The following is a 17,454-nucleotide window of genomic DNA, read 5'->3' on the forward strand; positions in this document are numbered from 1 at the left end:
ACAATATATTAATTGTTCAATGTCACTATCATTTGAATATTTAAACATGGGCAGCCTTTTCAGTGGTCACTTGGCCCTTAGAAGAAAGTGAATCTTTATATATATATATTTTCATATATATGCTATATATTTTTTTCATCCATGATTCATTTTTTTGGTCATTTATGAAAACATTGAATTTTCCTTTCATAAATATTCCTCAAGTGTCTTCTGTATCCCTAATGTATGTGCAGGAATATTTCTGCATGTGAGTTGTTCAGTATGACTCAGGAACAGAGGGCAAGGCTGGGGTCAAGCTAGGGTGGGGTGCAGATTCTGGAGGTAAATGAAACTGGACAAGCCTTGCAAAGGAGGTTCCTTTTGATTCTGGTGGCATTGGGGTGTCCCTGAAGGATTTTAGCTGTGGGAGTGACATGATGCATTTAATGTTTTAGAAAGGTTATTCTGGCGGCAGTACCAATATGGACTGGTGGTGGGGGACATAAGGGTTAGGAGGCTGGAGCATTCATCCGTAAAATGAAGAATGTCTGAATTAAGGCCTGGGCAGTGTGGCTGGAGAGCAGGGCACGAATGAAGCAGACAGCAAGCGATGTTCAGGCAAAGGACTCAGAATTTCACCGTTGTGATGACATTAAGCCATGAAGTTGAACCACAGGAAATTGCTGTTTTTATAGATAAAACATGATCAAATCAGCAGTTTCCTAAGGTTCAGCTTAATCCATTGCAGCAGGTTGAGGAGCTATGGTGAGGACCTGATCAGAGGATAATTTGCAGGCAGGTTAACTGTGACAGAAATAAAAGAAATTGGGCCATAGCTGGAAGAGGTTATAGGGATTTTCTTTTGAAGGATGTTTATTGCTGAGAGGAAAGACCTTCTGGAGAGGAAGAGGTTTAATACAGAAGGAGAAGAAATGGATTTAATGTGGTTTTTTGCTTGTTTATTTTATTGCTTTGTTTTTTGTGCTTTTTTTTTTTACACGTTTGTCTTATATTTTTACTGCCACAAAATTGTCCATATTTCTTTGTCCTTCAAATACAGCCAGGCATTCACTGCCATTATAAAGTGAAGAATGTAAATAAACTAGGACATATTAACTGTTTCAGTGAACAGATTTTGTGAAGTGCCTTCTGTTTTAGCACTTTATCACATTTTGTTGACTTTTGACATTTCACTTTCCTAGATTATAGGAAAGATCTATGTATTTTGTTTTTAAAATGTGCCAATGCATGTACATTAACAAGATTTTGAAAAATAAGGTTGTATGAAACATTTAATTTACTGGTCTTTTTTTTTTTTTGGAATTTGATGCATCACCACTGTGTTACAACTGAGCCATTCATCTTGTGGCCTCATCAACATTAACTTGTCGATGCTGCCGAGGAATCAGCTGTTTCTGCAGAGGTTCAAGGGAAAGGCCTTTTGAGAAGTGTGCAAATTCCTTTTATGTATCTACAAAAGCTTTATTTGCTCTGTTAATGTTTCCATCATTCACAATGTTTATCTTCTTAAGATTCATGGTAACTGGTTTTCCTTTGTTTTTAGCCAAAGTTTTTCTGGCTGGCTATGGGAAATACATTTCTGGACTTCTGCCCTCTTAGTTTGTTCTTAGCCCTTTTCTCTCACTAGTTCTCTGATACCCGTGTGCAGCTGCTCAAGCTCCAGGTGACGCCATCTGCATGCAAAAGGTCCAGGAACTTTGTGCTTTATTTTTAATTTAATTTTGATTTTGGTCAAAGTAATATATAAACATAGTTTAAAAAGCCATGCAGTACGACTAGGCTTATAAAAACTCTCATAGACAATCATTTTTCAACCTTTTAACAATTTCTTCTTATATAACCCTTTATATTTCTAAATCATCTTTTAAAGCCTATTCTTGATTTTCTCCCCATATTAGACAATATCTACTGATTTCCTATTATGGAATATGATGGTTTAGTGCTTTTACTCTTACCCATTCCCGCTCTGTGGTACGTATACTTTCCCTTCTTATCCTCCCAATAAAGTTAATTAAAATTTTTGATATTTCCAATATTATAGTTAGGTAAATAACATTTCCTTTCTTGAGTAAATACTTAATGATAGCAAAAGTTTTTTCTTTATTTTTCTATGTATACATTAGTAATTTATCCTTAAATTCTTTGATACAAGTATAAATCAAATCTCCTCCTAATGCATTCAGTCACCTCAGATAATCTCTCATATTCTTTTCCTTTTATGTATTTTTTTTTTGAGACGATCCTGTTGGAGCCCTTTGATGTCCTGGTGCAGTCAGGATTAATTGCTCTCTGGTTTTGCTGCTTAGCTGTAGTCTTGGCATTTGCCTTCATCATCTGTTGACTATCTCCTCTGTCTTCCTCTTTCTTGATTTACTTTTTTTCTAGTAGCTTCTCAAGAAAGGGTGCATAGGAAGTAATTTTTTTGCTTTTTAAATCTTGAATGTCTGAAATTGTATTTTTCCTTTATCTAAATGAGTAGCATAGTTGGTAGTAGAATTCTAGGTTGAAAATCATTTTAATCAGAATTTTGGAAGGATTTTTCCATCTTCTAAAATCTGTGGTGATGAGAAATCCAATGATGTTTTCATTCCTGTTCCTTTCTAGTGAGTTTTTTCCTTTCTAAAAGTTTTTTGTATCTCCAATTTTCTGAAATTTCATCATGACATGCTTTGCTGTAGCTCCTTTTTCATTCATTTGCAGTGGGTTCTCAGGGGCTCTTTCATTCTAATAACTCATATCCTTCAGTTCCAGTAAATTTCCTTTCATTATTTCTTTCAAATATCTTCCTCTCTGGATTTTTTTTTTTTTTTTTTTTTTTTTAATTCTCTCTTTCTGTCAGTCCTGTCATTTGGATGTTAGACCTTCCTTTATTTTAATATATTTCTCTCTTATTTTCCTTGTCATCATCTCCTCTTTGTTCTGGAAGAATTTTCTCAATTTTAGCTTCTTAAGTTTGTGTTAGAGTATTCATTCCTGCTAGCATATTTTATTTTCAGCACTTGCTCTGTTCTGGTGTGGGAGAGAAAGTTATTTGATTGCATAGAGGGCTCTTGGGAGTCTCTTTTCAGCTGCCCTTGCACCCTCACTTTTGGAGTTTTGTGCCTTCAATTTCTAAATCTTTCTGAGGATCTATAGTCTGAATTGCTTTGCTTCTGGGCTTTCATTTTTGTAAAATGTGGTTAACACTCCATAATGTTGTTCATAAAATAATGAGAAGGTATTTACAAGGCATTCTTTGTCAGCTTATCAATGTTTGTTGTTCTTAACGTGTGCTTTTATTTATTTGGTTTTACACTGACAACTTACTATTATGTGCATTGCAATAGCAAGACATAAGAATAAATAACCATTCTGTAGAGTACGTTTTGAGGTTCTTAGTGACAAGTCATGTCCAAAGTAAACTTCCTTTAATATATTTGTTCCCTATTAGAAGGGTGTTTATCCAAAGCCATGTCTTCCTTTAGTTAAAGCTTGTTTAAAGTAATTGTTTCTATAGATGCTTTTTAAACATCCTCTTTCTATTGGGAAGATATTAAACATAACTGTAAAAAGAGAGATATGGGAACTGACAGTTGTCACTCAGGGATAAATAATTTTTTTCTTTTTAATTTAGTCTCAAGAATTTAAAAGAAAATATATAGTTTGTATCTTGAAAACAGTTGAACTGATTTAAATAATAGTGCTCTCAAAAAAATGGGTAAGTCAGGTACTTGAGTCATTGAAAAATTGTGTTTTCAAATTCACAGGGAATAATACCAGGTTTTATAGTTGACTCTCATTTCTAACATTAATCTGGAAATTATACTTTTCCATTTATTAACTTTTTCCTTACATAATTTCTAAATTCATATTGGCTAAGTGAATGGTTTAACTTCCCTGCAAAAGAGCTTGGGAATGTGAATCAGTTGTTTTGGCTGTTCTCAGAGTTCGCGTTCTCAGAATTACTGCCACCAACTGCTACTTCTAGCTCTTTAACCTCTTGCTTGTCTAGTGTAGCAGACCCAAATGTTATGACATAAAGACCAGAAACCCAAGATATAGGGTCAAATACCGTCTTTGCATTTTAATATTCATATAAATATTTATGATAAAAACGTGTTTATCTAAAATAAGTAGAGAAACTGAGTACCTAGAAGAGCAAAGATTAAAAAGGAAAAAAAAAAAAAAAAACAAATACAAATGAGTAGTTTCTCTTCTTAATTCTTCTATTTTTAATTTTAACCTATTGCATTTTAAGCTATTTCCAGAAAATTTAAAGTAAAACCTCATTTTTAATTTCTGTATTAATGCTATTTTGCTAGCATGCTATTATTATAGCCATGATATCTTGAATTTATAGGGTGTGACCAGCCAGCCATGCTTAATCTTTCTTTCCAGACTCACCTTTGAATCAATTTGAAATAACTTTTCTTTTTCTTTGAACTTTCTGCTATGTCTATAATGCAGGCATGTGATATTCAGGTTCTAGATTTTTATTTCCCTAACAGCACCTCCCACTATTACTGAGCATGACTCAGCACCATGAATGGGGCCTCAAATATTCAGAACAGGGACCAACAGAAGATAACGAGATAATGAAATAAGACTGGATTCCCAAGAAATGCAAAGACATCAACTGAAGGTTGGCATGTCTTTAGACACTTAACCTCTCTTAACTTCAGGTTTCTTTTTTTTTTAACCTGCAAAATTAGAATAATAATAGCAAGTACCACATGGGTTTGTTGTGAGAACTAAACAGTGTTTATAAAGGGTTCACCAATGCCTGGCACCCTGTAAGGGCTTGATCACTGTTAGCTCCCAGCCCATAGCACATTCTTCTGTTTGTCTCTTGTCAAGTATCCACGTTTTGGGAGTGGTTTGGAATATTTGGAAACAACCAAATGTCATTCAGAGCAATGCTTATGAATAAAATGGGTGAATATTTTAACAGGTGTAAAACCACTCTGGGTCAAAAATCCAGGTGTAGACAAATTTTCTTTTGTGGAAGACATATTATGTCTGAAGGCAATTCTAAAAGATATTTCAAAAATTACAAAAGTAAGTGTAATCTACCAAAAGGGACTCCTTTAAAATAGTTGGCAACCTTGGGGATGCCAAGAAGAATAAGATTTTGCCCTGCATTGATTCATCCATGAAAAACATTTATTGACCAGCTATTGCATGCTGGGCACTGTGGTACAGACTTTACCCTTGGATCTGGTGGGAGAGATGGGTTTCACACTCTCACACATTTTTGCAGAGCGCATGGTGTTGTGAGAGTCTGCGGGATGGGTAGTTGATCTAGTCGGTGACATCAGTGTGTGTGTGTGTGTGTGTGTGTGTGTGTGATTGCCTTGACTGTGCTGTGGGGAATGAATGGCAGTGGTGGGATGTGTGTTGAGTGGTTGTGAGTTATAATAGTTAAGAGGCTATTGTGAGGGTTCCAGAGATATTTAGGCAGCAAATTTAAGGGTTTGGTGATGAGGGAGAGGGAAGATGTAAAGGATGGCTCCTAGTTTTTGGCATTTGCAGCTGACTCCCCGAGATGGTGAATACCAGGAGAGAACCAGGTTTTGTAAACAACTAGGAAAGGTCTTGTAAAGAGCTAGGAGTGGCTGATCCTGAAAGCATGTTCTAATCGGAGTGGGATGGAAGAAATGCAAAATATAAGAACAAGTAGTGTGCTGTGGGAACAATGAATCCTGAGTGAACATTCAAGGAGGAGTGGCATTTCAATCAAAAATAGTTTTCAAAAGGTTTTCTTTTAAACCTTGGAGGCTTCTGATTTTTTAAAAAAAAATGAGAATTGGGGTATATGGGAAATCTGTAATTTCTGCATGATTTTTCTGTAAATCTGTAACTTTTCTAATTAAAAAAAAAAAAAGACTCTTTCTCTCCCCCAAAAACCCTCAAAACAAAAGCACACAACTTACCTACCTGTGCTACCTTTATTTCTCCTTCAGTTTTGAAATGTATGTAAAACAAAATGATTATGGAAACTCCAATGACACTTTTGAAACTTTATCTGTATTTCCATTTTAAAATTGGGGTCTTGGCCTCACAAACCTGTAGTCATGCACTGCATAGTTAAAATGTAATTCTCTCTAAAGTATAAATTATATGATGATTAAATACCAAGATTTATACATAGATTTGAAGTATTTCTCTAAAACCTTAATTTTCCTACTCACATTATTAAATATAAGCTTTTTCTTACTTTATTAATTATGCCAGTTATTTTTGACATGTTATTCGTGGTATTTAGGTAATGGTTTGAGAAAACAGTGGCATTTGTGCCACTGTTTGACTGTCTTTGAAAGTGAAAGAATTGCCATGATGAAAGTTAATTGTGGAGTTTCATTTTGTGACAGGGTTAGTTTCCAAAATCAGCACTTAATTTGAAAATGATGTGTAATCAAAATTACCCTTGAACACTCCAAAAGACAAATCTGACAGAATTTCCTCCTCTCTTAGATGATCAAGTCTTTCTTATGGTTCTTCTCATAGTGCCTGGCTCCTTCCTTCTTTGGGATGTTTCCCAAGTGACTTTCCATACACATGTAGATTCTGGGCAGTCTGTCCCATCAGACTTTGCCAGACATGCCCAAACACTTAAACTCAAGATGAGGCTCCCTACATTTCAAATACTTGAGGGTCATTTTTATTAAATGACCTTTTTTGTTTGATTTGTAAAAGTATGCTTAAGGAAAAGAGAATGAGAATTAATAAGGAATGTTCTTTAAAATTTTATTTCCACTGACTGTGCCTTAAGTTAGGCCTTTATCACCTCTCACCAGGATCCCTGAGACATCTTCAGGTCCAATTCTTTGCTTCCAGTTTTTACCCCCATTAGTGAAATATTATTCATTAGACACTCGTATTATGTTATTTTCTCACTAAAAATTCTGGCTACCACCAGGAGGCTACTGTATACTGACCACAGGCTGGGGTTCAACTCCAAAGCATACATAATGTAGAGAGCCCTTTATGGTTTGACCTGACTAGCCTTATCCTTTTCTCTAGCCATCTAATGTCATTCACGTATTGTATCAGTCAGCTGTAACGTGTTTGAGTTTCTGTGGCTGCCCAAGCAAATACCATGCAGTGGGTCGGTGTAAACATTGAGAATTTATAAGCTCATGGTTTTGAGGCTAAAAGAAAGTCCAAATCAAGGCATCATCGAGGCAATGCTTTCTCTCCAAAGTCTTTAGTGTTCTGGGGCCGGCTGCTGGCTCTCCTTGGTTCTTAGCTTGTCACATGGCAATGCACATGGTGGCCTGACCTGGTCTCTTCCTTCTCTTCCAGGTTTGGTTGATGTTCAGCTGTTGTTTGCTCTCTCTGTGGCTTTCTCTCTGTCTGAATTTCATTCAGCTTATAAAGGGCTCCAGTGATAGGATTAAAACCCATCCTGGTTGAATTGGGCCACAGTGTAACTGAAGTAACCTCGTCAGAAGGTCCCTTAAAATGAGTTCGCTCCCATTAAGTTTAAGAACATGTTTTTCTGGGGTACATATAGCTCCAAACTACCTAACCATGTAACAAACAACTACCAAAACTAAGTGACTTGAAACAATATTATTACAGCTCTCACATCTGTGGATTGGCCGGGGTCGCTGATTTAGGCTGGGCTTGTACATGTGTCTGTCAGTCAGCTGGCTTGTTTATGCATCTGTGGGTTAGCTGATGACTCAGTCCTGGCTGGAGACATTAGCTGGGGCAGCTCTACTCCATGTGTCTTCCCTCTGGTACCAATGGCTAGATCAGGCACATACATGAATGATGAATGTTTTCCTCTTTGAACCAGTGGCCAGACTAGGCATGCCCTTCTTATGGTCATAGCAGAAGCTCAAGGGAGCAATGTGCAAGACCTCATGCACTCTAGGCTCAGAATTGCACCATTACTTCTGCACCATTTTATTGGCCAAAGCAAGTCACATGGAAGAATCCAAAGTCAAGAGGCAGGAAAATATACTTTGCCTCTGGATGGGAAAATTACAAAGTCACATGGTAAAAGATGTGGATAGAGTAAGAGGTGAAGAATTGAGGCCATTAATGAAATTTACCACACCAGCCATCCACTGCAATTTTAGAATTTCCTAAATACACCAGGGCTGTTTATGAAAGGGGATGATAAGGAGTCATTAGGTCTCATTGTGGCTTGTGTAGGCCCAGCTAGTCTATTCTTGCTATAAGACTCTTTTCTGCTTCTTGGTCCTGTGATGACTTTGGTGTCCTCTCCCACTGATTCTGTGGTTCCTGACAGCATTTCAACACCACCTAGATGTCAAGAGTCTGTTTCTGATGCTCCCAACTAAGAACCTCCATCGAATCATTTGATGACTTGAATAAGTGCCTTGCTTCCACTCAGAGATTATCTTGCTTGCTTTTGACTCCAGCCAGCTGGGAGGAGGGAAATTGAGGTTGTGGAGGGAAATTAAGGATGTGGATAATATTGTACAGGTTCCCACAACCTCATATAAATCAGAGACATACAGTGTTTTCACTTTTTAATTGGAAGCTGCCTCTCAGCAAAGCCATCTTAGAAAATCAAGTAAAGCACACATAACCACAGGGTTCAGCAGCATCCCTCGAAAATGGAGCTGGAGAGAGGGAGTGAGGGGCTAATGTGAAGATACCTTCCTTTCTACCTCTGTTTCTCTGCAGTAGGGTTGTGAGTGTCTTCTCCAGGAGAAAAAAAAAGGACCTGAAAATAGGCCCAAGGTGTCTTTATCAACTTCGAATGCCCCTTGAATCTACTGGACACATTTAGTTCTTCCCTTTCTCCTAAGGCACACTTGAAGGAAGTGCTGCCTTCTGCTCTGTTTCATCTGCTCCCTCCTTGCCCCAACTCTATGGTACAAATTTACTTTGTGCTTCTCTTATGATGTGTATTGTTATTTATCTACATACCAATATGTATTTCATTTAGGCTTTGAATACCCAAGTGATAAGAATTGAGTCTTATTCGTCTTTCTATTTTTAGTAGGATGGATGAAATGAATGCTAAACTTATTTTATCCAACTGTAAACAACCTAAAAGGAAGGTTATCTTTTGTCTTTTTATCCCTCACATTATTTTCATATAGTTCCTTGGACTTTGTAGTCACCCTATAAATAAATATTTTTTGAATGATGTAAATAAAAATATGCTTAATTTTGGAGCCCTGAATTTTATTATTGAAGTATTTATTTATTTTATTAAATCATATATGGGAATAGGAGGCTTTAAGGAATTTTTTATAGGAATATTTTTATTTATATTTATAATTTTATTCCCAGATATATATGACAAAAGTTTGGAGGAGCTGAATTTAATATGGAAAAGAGATAACAAAGCTGATTATTAATGCTCTTTTAAGGATGACATTAATCCATTATTCTTCATCTTAACTAAAGAAGGTGTATACATTGCATAAAATATACACATAGATTAGATGTTATTATATATAGATTTGTATTACTGAGGGGACTTAAAGAATTTCCTTCATTGGTTTTGTTTAATAATAGTACAGAGGACCACATCCTGCTTCTGATAAGCTCTCTACTTCCCTGTGATTCTATAGTTCTCACAAATACTGTAGCAATGGTGCATGGAATGTGTCCTTTAAAGTTGCTGACAAATGTAATACAAGGTTAGATGATAATGTTTCATGATGAATGGATAATTATGTGGGACAAAGAAGGGTGTGTTAAGTATCACCCACTATATATTGCTAAGGCATGTACTTTTTGTTTTGCTCAACGATCTAGCACAAGATTACTTCACATTTTCAGGGATTCTCTTAAACATTTTTTTGGAGAAAGGCTGAGAAAATTATGCAATAATAAGTAATGAGGAAGAAAACCCATACAATTAAAATATAATTATTTTAAGATTTTCTGATCTTAGGTTCTCTAGGAAATGCCATGCAAAGTCTGGAGAGCTAGAGTTTTGCTGTTAGAGCCTGCTTCAGTTATTTATTTCTGTATCACAAATCACCTGAAAACTTAGCAGCTTAAAATAATAAACATTTATTATTTCATGCAGCTTTTCTGGGTCAGGAATGCAGGAGCAGTTTAGCTGTGTGGTCTGGCTTGAGGTCTTTGATGGGGTTGTGACCAAGATCTTGGTTGCGGCTGCTGTCCTTTGAAGGCTTGGTTGGTCTGGAGGATCTGCTGCTGAGATGGTTCACTCATAAGACTGGCAAGTTGGTGCTGGCTGTCAGCAGGAGCTCTCAATTCCTCACCTCACATAGGACTGTTTGAGTGTCCTTAAGACATGTCAGTTGACTTCCCCCAGCGCAAGTGTTCTAGGAGAGAGTAAGGTGGGAGTTGCAATATCTTTTATGACCTAGCCACACACTCTCATTTCTGCTGTCCCCTCTGAATTAGAAGGTCAGCCCTATCAGCATGAGAGGGGACTGTTCAAGGGCGTGAATACCAGGAGGTGAGAATCACCGGGGACCCTCTTGGATGCTGGCTACCAGAGCCTTTTGCTAATAAGATCTGTGAATGGAACTACAAATGTTTTTATTGAACATCAGGATAGGTTAGCCATGTATTAATTTCATTCAGTTAAAATTTTTTGAATGGTTTTTCTATAGAAGACATTAAAGAAATTTAATTTAATTTATTATTTCATTCAGAGGCAGCAAAAAATGGGAAGTTTTCCTGATTTAGTGTCATTTCAGAAAAAGTAACAAATGTTTTCATTCTTCCTTAGTTTGTGACTTGAAAGATTTAGTTTTACAGATTCCTACTGGCTAAATAAATAAAAGAGGTTGTGCCGGTTTGAATGTATTATGTCCCCCAGAAAAAGCCATATTCTTTGATGCAATCTTGTGGGGCAGACATAATAGTGGGGATTAAGTTGGAATGTTTGGATTTGGAGATACGCCCCACCCAACTGTAGATGATAACTGATGGGATATTTCCATGGAGGTGTGGCCCCGCCCATTTGGGGTGGGCCTTGATCAGTAGAGCCATATAAATGTGCTGACTCAAAGAGACTGAACGGAGTGCAGCTGTGAGTGATGTTTTTAAGAGGAGCAAGCTTGCTAGAGAGGAACATCCCAGGAGAAAGCCATTTTGAAACCAGAACTTTGGAGCAGATGCCAGCCATGTGCCTTCCCAGCTAAGAAAGGTTTTCCAGACGCCATTGGCCATCTCCAGTGAAGGTACCCGATTACTGATGTGTTACCTTGGACGTTTTGTGGCCTTAAGACTGTAACTGTGTAGTGAAATAAACCCCCATTTTATAAAAGCCTATCCATCTCTGGTGTTTTGCATTCTGCAGCATTAGCAAACTAAAACAGAGGTGTAAGAACTTTCAAAGTTAATTGACAGAGGTACACGATTATTTTCAATTACTATTGGGATATTAAATAAGAACTGTCCCCTTCCCCCTAAGAACTCGGCTCTCCCCAGATTTATTTTTCAGTGGCATAATTGGAACAGGTACATTTCGTGATGCTTGTTCTCTTCATCTCTGTGTATATACTGGATTCCTGTTGAACTTGATGCTTTTGTGTATAATTATTACATTTGATGGAATATACTCCTGTATATTTTGAGAAAGATTATTCCAAGTGTGTTAGTTTTGCTTCTCTAATTTAATGGAAAACTTCTTGAGGGAAAGAATCTTGACTTCTATTTCTCCTGGATTCCTAGCCTTAAAATGCTGTAGCATAGTGCTGTTCACATAGCTGGCGATAACACACCAAATAGTTGGTGCCTAATTCGTAGGACTGTCATATCTGACACATACATGTCATATCTGATACTGTCACCTGTATGCTTCTGAAAGAAGACTGTCACCTGTATGCTTCTGGAAGGAAAAGCCTAGATTTTTTTGTCTTATCTGTTATGAATGTCAAGGAGTAAATAATAGTGCATTGTCCAACCATAGGTCTGATGATGCTCTGGAAATATTTCTCTGACTGCATCTATTTTAGTGTTTTAAAAGACTTGGTTTAAACATAATTTTCATGAATGTCTCATTTTTTTTTTTAAATGTATAGTTTTATGGTATAGAGCACCTATCAGAGAAGTGATAAAAACAGTGGAAATCCTACCTGCAATGCAGTGATTATGAAAACATTTTATGTTCTGAAGAGGCTTAACTAATGGACCAACCTTCTGGTAGGACTTTAAAGAAGAGAAGCCATGCATATTTAGATGCAGGTAGAGCCTGTAGCAATTTTGATGTTTCAATTTATATGGCAGACATTCAAGTTCTGTTTTTTTTCAAATCACATTTTTTGGAACTGACAGTTCTACTGAATACAAGGTCCAGCCATCCAGAACAATCACATAAAATGTTTAATTAAAAAAAAAAAATCAAATGTGGTAAGAATGAATGCAAAGCAGCCCTGACACATTCTTGTGCTTGTAAGCAGGATTCTACAGGCCAATGCCATTAGGGTTTTGCCTGAGGGAGAAAGTCAATGCAAATCAGGGCAGTTTCTCAAGAAAGGAACCTGTGCAGACAAGTATTTGTTTAGGGCCTCTTCTTTCCTTTTCCTTTGAAACTTGAACTTCATAGTAAGTTATTTAAAAGTAGTGCCCCTTGACTAAGAGCTGATGAAACCATATAAGGTTTCATAAGTGTTAGAAAGACCCCCATCTTTTTGGCCCCCATGTTCGCTGTCGTTTGGGGAGAAACTGGATTGCATGAGGAGGGGTGGGGGAAGGTGCTCTTCCCACTCCCTCTTAAAGAGGATTGAAAAAATACGGGGCCTGCCTCGCAGGCCAGGGGAACGCCGTCACTTTCTGTTGCTAGTTCTTATGCTTGAATTAGTTTAGGGGAAAGACTCTGCTCTGTTTGTTTTGAATACTAGGTACACGTTGGTGCTCAAAGCTCTGGCTTCAGTGTCTGTGAAATTTGGGCTTCCTTCATACGTTACTTATCTTTCAAGTTCCTTCCAGCTCTGACACTTTGGATTCTAAGTTGGATACCACAGGTAGATGCTGCTTGCTCCGTGAAACACATGAAAAATGTATCCAAGATTTTGACGCTGGACTGCCTAGAGCTTTACAAGTATTTATGGAGTATTTGAAATTTTTTCAATGCTGTGTCAGGACCCTCTGAAAGAGATAGAAGTAAACTCGTTATAGTTTATGGTTCAGTTAGACAATATCCTAATTATATTTCTTCAAAAATTTCTTTTTGATTTTCCTTTTAGATTTTCCTTTTAATCCTAAATTCTTTCTCCCTAGTAGATTTCTTATTTCCTCACCAAGAGGCTCTTACCCTCTGCTAAACCCATTAGTCCCCCACCCCTCCCTGCACAACCCCCCTCCCCTCACCTTTTTTTCGTTTCTTCTTTGGGACAAGGGCAGGCCCAAATGGCAAATGTTGATTACCTTATCCCAGGTGGCTGGCTTTATGAATGTCCTGTCACTGGGAGGTAACCAATTGGCATTAGATGATGGCCCCAAACCCACCCAAACTATTTAAAATACACACCCCTGCAGAATTATTTATTGCTAGATAAATGAGAAGTGGTCTATTTTTTATGTAGAGGCTAGAAGATGTATCAGTATTTCTCAAAGTGTGGTTGCAGCATTTCTCAAAATGTGTTTCAGAACCAACTTGAGCTATTGTTAAAAATGGAGCTTCCTCGTGCCCCATTCTAGCCTCGCGGAAGGGACATACATCTTTGAGAGTGGAGCTTGGGGAATCTGCATTTTAAACAAGACCCTCAGAATATTTCTTAGGTAAGGGAAGAGCTGTGGTTGTGGGAATCTTAGAGAATTTACCTTAAAGTTAGAGGTGGCAGTTGTCTCTCAACTCCTTGAAACACTGGTGATGCTGGCTAAGACCCTAAAGGGTAAGTTCAGGTAACATCTTTTGCTTCCTTCTCCTCCTCCTTTATGATTTTATTGTTTATCATTTTAAGTATTATTCTTGAATTCATACTTATATGTGATGTGATCTACAATTCTGTGACTCTTAATCCGTTTAATCAGCTGCAGCGTCTCATTCCACACTGACTCTCAACTAGGGGAGGGTTGAAGTCATGTCAGAAACTACACTCCAGATTAGGACGCACTCGCTCTCCCTCACGGAAATGACTCTTGTAAACCGATTCTTTTCCTAATAGCCAGCTGAGGGTCAGGTGAGGAATAGCTGCCATTTCCCATTACTTTTTGGTGTCTTGTTTACCACATAGTAAACTGTCATACACTTTAGAAGCTGCCTCTAAACTAGAGCAGTGTCTTTTGCTCTACTTTTGTTCTGAGCTCTTTTCTTCTTACTTTTGCACCATCGTGATTTAATTTTTAAAACTTTGTGGTATGTTTTAATATCTCATAGAGCTAGTGGCCCTTCATCACTGCTTTAAACCTACTTAGCTGTTCTTGCCTGATTTTCTTTCCAGCCTCCAACCTCCACTCCCACCCCCACAGCCTCAGGAGGATTTGCCTGGGGGGCTTGTGTGAAACCTATAAATTAATTTGTGGAGATGTGTCTTCTTCACAGTGTTTCTATCCAAGATTTCTGGTTCAAATCAATTTTTTAGGTCTTAGTAAAGTTATTTAGTTTTCCTAACATTCCTTAAGGCACTTTTTTGATAGTTTATAGTCTTTGTTGCTTTTGTGATTTTGTTAATTTTCTTGTTTTCTAACTTTTTATATATTTAAAATTTTGGTTTTTCTCAATTGATTTTGGGTCTAAATAATCTAATTTTTAATAGTTTTGCAATAGATTCTCTTGGAGTTTCTGGGCATATAATCAGAACATCTTCAAAACAGTAATTTGGTTAATTAGTTTCCTATAATTGTTTTATTTCTGTTTCAAACCTAGAATTTCAAGTATAGTGTTAAATTATAATTGTGACAATACATATGCTTGTTTGTTTTTTTTATTTTCATGTGAATAATAATAGTTATTGTTATATATAAGGTATTTTCTGTTTTACATTTATTATCTTATTTAATCTTCCCAACAACCATATGAGGTACATAATAGTATCTCCATTTTACACAACCAAGTCCCAGAGAGATTAAATAACTTGTTGAAGACTGCTCTAAAGTGACTGAATCAGGATTTGAATCCAAGCAGTCTGACTACAGAGCTTGTGTGCTTCACCACCTTAAATCATACTGCCTTCCATGCAATTTTAACTTGAGACCACCATCAAGGGAGATGTTGACTTTTAGTTTAAGTTAGGTATCATTTATCATATAGAAAAAGAACTCTTATTTTTCTAACTCACTAAGTGCTCATTTCAGGGAAGGAATTTTCAACTTCATCAAATTCCCTTCTAGAATCCATGGAGATTTTTTCATTTGTCTTTACCAATGCTCTGCTCCCTTCTCTTTGTGATGTTATTGCTGTACAAATAATATCTTTATATATCATTGTGCCCATAAACACAGATTTATAATTATTGTTGTATGCAATTGTCTTTTCAATCAGGTAGGAGAAAAAAGTTTACAAATAAAAACTGTATTTGTATTGTCTGTTATGTTTACCTATGTAGTTACCTTTACAGGTGCTCTTTATTTTTCATGAGGATTTGAGTTACTGTCTGGTTTCCTTTCATTTCAGCATGTCTTATGGGGTAGGACTACTGGCAACAAACTCTAAGCTTTTTGTTTTCTAGGAATATATTAATTTCTCCTTAATTTTTAAAGAATAGTTTTGCCAGGTACAGAATTCTCGGTTGACAGTATTTTGTTCTGGCACTCTGAATATGTTATCCTACTGCTTTCTGGTCTCCATGGTTTTTGATGAGAAATTGGCTGTTAATCTTATTGAGGGTCCCTTGTATGTGATGAGCTGCTTCTCTCTTGCTGCCTTTGGGATTCTGTTTTTGTCTTTGTCTTTCAACAGTTTAACAATTCGATTATGATGTGTTTACGTGTGGATTTCTCTCTCCAAGAAAGCTTCATGGATATGTGTGTCTTTCATCAACTTTGGGAAGCTTTTTGCCATGACTTTTTCAAATGTTCTTTCTTTCCACCTTTCTCTTCTCCTTCTGTTACTCCCATTTTGCTTGATGGTGTCCCACTGGCTTCTGAGGCTCTGTTCACTTCTTTATCTTTTTTTTTTTAGAGAGCTTGTGGGTCTACAGAACAATCATGCATAAAATACAGGATTCCCATATACCACCCGACCACCAACAGTTTGCATTGGTGTGGAACATTTGTTACAACTGACGATAATACATTTTTATAATTGTTCTATTAAATAAAGCCCATGGTTTAACTTAGGAACCCTTAGTGTAGTTCCATGGATTAAAAAAATTGTATCCTGTTACCATATATACAATCAAACATTTTCCTTTTTAATCATATTCAGATATATATATTTCAATGCTGTTAATTGTGTTCACAATGTTGTACTACAATAACCACCATCCATTACCTAACCGTTTCCATCACTCCAAATAGGAACCTGGTACATTTTAAGCCTTTAACTTCCCATGCCTTATTCCCAGCCAGTAACCAGTATTCTAGATGCTGACTCTATGAGTTTTCTTATTCTAATTATTTAAATCAGTGAGCTCATATTTGTTCTTTTGTGCCTGGCTTATTTCAGTCAACATGATGTCTTCAAGGTTTATCCATGTTGTCACAAGTATCAGCACTTCCTTCCTTTTTATGTTGAATAATATTCCATTGCATGTATTTACCATATTTTGTTTATCCATTCTTTAGTTAACATACACTTGGGTTGCTTTCATCTTTTGGCAATTGTGAATAACGCTGCTGTGAATATCAGTGTGAAAATATCTGTTCAAGTGCCTGCTTTCAGTTCTTTGGGGTATATACTTAGTAGTGGGATTGCCTGGTCATATGGTAATTCTATACTTAGCTTTCTGAGGAACCACCAAACTGTCTTCCACAGCGGTTGCACCATTTGACATTCCCACCAGCAATGAATGAATGTTCCTATTTCTCTATATCCTCTCCAACACTTATCTCCCATGTTAGCAGCCATTCTAATGGGTGTGAAATGGTATCTCATTTTGGTTTTGATCTGCATTTCCCTGATGACTGATGATATTGAGCATCTTTTCATGTGCTTTCTTGTCATTTGTATATCTTCCGTGGAGAGATGTCTATTCAAGTCTTTTGCCCATTTTTAAATTGGGTTGTTTTTCTTTTTGTTTGTTAAATTGAAGGATTTCTTTATATATTCTGGATATTAAACCTTTGTCGGATATGTGGTTTCCAAATATTTTCTCCCATTTTCTAGGTTTACTTTCATGATAAAGTCCTCTGAGGCACAAAAGTTTTTAATTTTGATGAGGTCCCATGTATCTGTTTTTTATTTTGTTGCTTATGTTTGGGTGTAAAGAAACCACTGTCTAACACAAGGTCCTGAAGAAGCTTCCCTACAGTTTCTTCTAGGAGTGGAGTTTTATACTCCTGCTTCTTATATTTAGGTCTTTGATTCATTTTGAGTTGATTTTTAAATATATGTGAGATAGGAGTCCACCTTTTCTTTTTTTTGCAAAGGAAGATCCAGTTTTCCCAGCAACATTC

At 36.8% G+C, this 17,454-nt stretch overlaps 1 protein-coding gene and 1 pseudogene across 1 annotated transcript in view; one reads left to right on the forward strand and one right to left on the reverse strand.

The window, feature by feature from the left end:
* Window positions 1-17,454, forward strand: part of LOC119533004 — a 131,422-nt gene that overhangs the window by 64,852 nt on the left and 49,116 nt on the right. The gene's annotated exons all lie outside the window — the stretch shown is intronic.
* Window positions 1,323-1,959, reverse strand: LOC119530941 (annotated as a pseudogene).

Source organism: Choloepus didactylus, chromosome 4 (assembly GCF_015220235.1).
Source record: "Choloepus didactylus isolate mChoDid1 chromosome 4, mChoDid1.pri, whole genome shotgun sequence".
NCBI classification, from domain to species: domain Eukaryota; kingdom Metazoa; phylum Chordata; class Mammalia; order Pilosa; family Megalonychidae; genus Choloepus; species Choloepus didactylus.